This window comes from Poromitra crassiceps (assembly GCF_964638095.1).
Source record: "Poromitra crassiceps genome assembly, chromosome: 2".
Taxonomy (NCBI): Eukaryota; Metazoa; Chordata; class Actinopteri; order Beryciformes; family Melamphaidae; genus Poromitra; species Poromitra crassiceps.
The window spans coordinates 37820309-37823810 of NC_139624.1; the positions used below are offsets into that span (position 1 = coordinate 37820309).

The 3502-nt window shown below is 46.2% G+C and overlaps 1 pseudogene across 1 annotated transcript; it reads left to right on the plus strand.

Moving 5' to 3' along the window:
- The first annotated feature begins 1105 nt into the window (after nt 1-1105).
- LOC310799426 (putative nuclease HARBI1) lies at nt 1106-1993 on the plus strand (annotated as a pseudogene). Its single transcript has 3 exons — nt 1106-1216; nt 1306-1381; nt 1737-1993. The product of its transcript is annotated as a putative nuclease HARBI1 (transcript).
- The last annotated feature ends 1509 nt before the right edge of the window (nt 1994-3502 follow it).

Genomic DNA, 3502 nt, shown 5'->3' on the forward strand with positions numbered 1-3502 from the left:
ATCATATATAGGCAATGCAAGGCGGGCATCATGCACGTGACAAAATTAGGCAAAGCACACAAACTGCTCGACTTGCACTATAAGCTGAAATATAAAATTAGGATCAAAGCCTTTCACACTTTCGGATTAAACAAGATCCCGTTGCGTATAGGCTGAGGACCAGCATTTTATGGTTAAAACATCTTCACATGCAGCGTTTTGGTGACTGGTGAATGCGTGGATTATTCATTAGGCTATTATTACAGTATTATATGATGATTCATCATCATCATCATCATCATCATCATCATCATCATTATTATCCTATTATTATTTTTTTGCATGATTGCCGTCAGACAATTTAACGTTATAGGCTACAAGTTGCATGGCATTCACTGCACGCGCGCACACACACACACACACACACACGACACGAGGGAGATGAGATGAGAGCAGGATCATGCAGTTCTGCGTGAACGATTAGATTAATGATCGATACTCACATTTCTCAAACTAATTATTATATCAACCATGTCGGTTATAGTGTAAAAAAATATTCGGAAAAAGCTTAGACAATTTTCAGGACGATCAGCTGTTACTGAAACGAATCTACCAAAAGTGCATCACTCATGGAGCACAACCTCCTTCAGCAGCGCATGAGGTATGCCTGCTGGCAGGGAAAACATATAGGCCTACGGACTGTGAAGACCCCACTTGTTTGTGTTAAACCATTTGTTAAAAGTAAGTCATTCTCTCCTCCGTTCCTCCTCTCTCTGGCTCTGTCTCGTGTGTGTGTATCACGGCATACCGCTCTTATCACAAGGTTATAAGTGGTCAAATGTCCGCTTATACCGGAAAACAACTTTCACACATGAAGGCATTACACCGCTTTCTGGTCATTTCCCGGTATAAAGCGCATGTGTGAAAACGGCTTTACTGTATGCTGTACTCTTAACCTGCAGCAGGTTAAGTTGCAAGGATAAGATTATACCTTAAAAGGCACCGCCCACGAACCAATGGAATCAGCAGTTTGGAAATGGCCAACCCTGGGAGAGTTTCCCATCGAGTCAATGCACATTGAAATCCTGTTATGTGGAAGTACAGTTAATCCCAAATGCTTTTGCAGATGACTTGTGACCATCAGCACCTTATCACGAGCATGGATGCCAAGTGGCCAGGGTCGATGCACGACTCCGGATCTTCAGGGAGTCGACATTGTGCCACCGATTTGAGCAAGGTATGGAAAATATAAATCTCATATTATTTTGAGTCATCCCCAAACTGAAATGTGATACTGATGTTGGCAATATTCCTTCTTATCCTCAGAGCTGTTCAGTGGAGTGCTCCTTGGAGACCCGGGGTATGCCTGCCTGCCCTTCCTCATGACCCCCTATCCTGACCGGTTACATGCTGCCACTCCGACGTGCTGCCACTCCGACGTTCTGCCACTCCGAAATATCGGCACTCCGAAAGGGGGTCTATATTCCCCGTTTTTCACTAACCTCTCCCAGCCCCCACGCCAAACCTAACCTCCCCCCATGCCTAAACCTAACCTCCCCCAGACCCTAACCCAAAACCTAACCTCTCCCACCCCCACGCCTAAACCTAAGGTCGGCATTGCGGCTTCTAAGGTGAACGACCGCCAGTCCGAATAATGGAAGTTAACGTTCGGAGTGGCAGCATGTCGGAAAGGCAGAGGAACCCCATCCTGACCCTCAGATCGGGCCACAAGCACAATACAACCTGGCCCATTGCAGGACCTGGGTCAGGATAGAGATGACATTTGGAATCCTGAAGGCCCGCTTCACCTGCCTGCATGAGCTCAGGGTGGTCTCAGACCGGGCGTGCAGGATCATATCAGCGTGTGTGTTGCTGCATAACGTAGCCACCATACGGAGGGAGATAGTCCCTCCATTTGAGCCACAGCCCCCTGATGTGGTGCACCCCATCACCCTGGACTACCCTACTGGCAGGGCTGTCTAGGGAGGCAATCACACAGCAATCCTTTGCCTAAAATAAAAATAAAATACACATGCCTTTGTTTTAAATAATTTTCTCTTTATTTCATTTTTTGTGCGGCCTCATCCTCTCCTGCTCCCGTTCCTGTGAAGAAATTAGGGAAATACTTAGCTGTTTGACAGTGTGGGTGGGGGATGAAAGCATGGACATAAGTGTGTTAACTGATTTACCTTCTTTCTTTCCTCCAATTCCTCCACCTGCAGCCTGGCCTTTTATGAGCAGACGCTTATACTCGATCTCCAGCTCCTTGTGCTCAATGTCCAGCTCCAGTTTTTTTTTAAATATAGAGACCTCAGATTGTCTGCTGAAACCTGAAACAAATTAAAGACAGAATATAGTTGCTTTGGCATGTAAGCATTGTCCCTTTGCAAGGCTCACTTGAAGACAGATCACATTGACTACCCTGTTTGAATTAAGCTTAATTTGGCTACATTCCGTGACCCTCTTCCTCTCCTAGGTGTATGGGTTGACCTGGATGCTTGGGGAGGGGTACAAGGACCTTCCTGCAGGTTTTCCTGCCAAATTTACATCATTCAATGGAAACAATTGAGTTCATAGGCAGCTGCAGTTACATACAATTATTACATCCAAGTGTCTATACTCTCACCATCTGTGTTGAGATGGTTGAACACTGCATACAATTGCTAACAAAGGGCTACAGTGTAGCCTACCTCAAACAAGTCCCTCTCATCTGAGCACACAGACAGCGTGATGGTGTCCTTGTCTGGGCCCACCTGGGAAAATTATACATGTAAATGTATGTATTTCATCCATGATCAGTAACCAAAGATGACATGCCAGTGAATGACAAGTTGCTTTCGACAAGTTGCTTTCATTGTTACCTCTGCCTGGGAAGGTGTCAGTGTGTGACTGGGCGGTGGCATTGGCCACTGTGTCACCTTCAACTGCAGAGAAAGTATAGGCATGCATGTTACTCCCACAATAATTGGTGTATAGCCTAATTGTCTTTCATATGAGCAACCCAGAAATGTAGCATTGACACATACCCTGTACAAAAAGAGCAGGGGCTTCGGAGCTGCCACCAGGGTCTGATGTTAACCCCCCCTCCACCCCCTCCATCAAGGGGCGACCCTCATTGTTGGCTAGGGCCAGCTCCTCAGCAGTGGTGTAGTCAGGTTTAGCAGGGCCTCGTCCTGTCTTCCTGCTTTCATTTTTCTTTCTGTTAGCTGCTCGCAATGTCAAAGCTATTTCATTGTGCTTTTAGTTTTGTATATCAATGTCATCCTGAGACAGAGTGATTGGAGCAATATACATGTAGGGCCTAAGCTATGTGTATTAGCCTACTTATAAAATATTAAGGTTTCACTAGCAAGGACCACACTACAACCAGGAACGTTTGACCATTTATTTAAATGGATAATGAGCTCCGTCTCGGCAGAGTATGTGGGCTCCATCTCAGTGGAGCGTGAGATCCGTCTCAGCGAATCGTCAGTGGTTTGGGGAGGTTCGGCGGAGTCCGGCCTACGTCCGGTCTCCGGGGAGT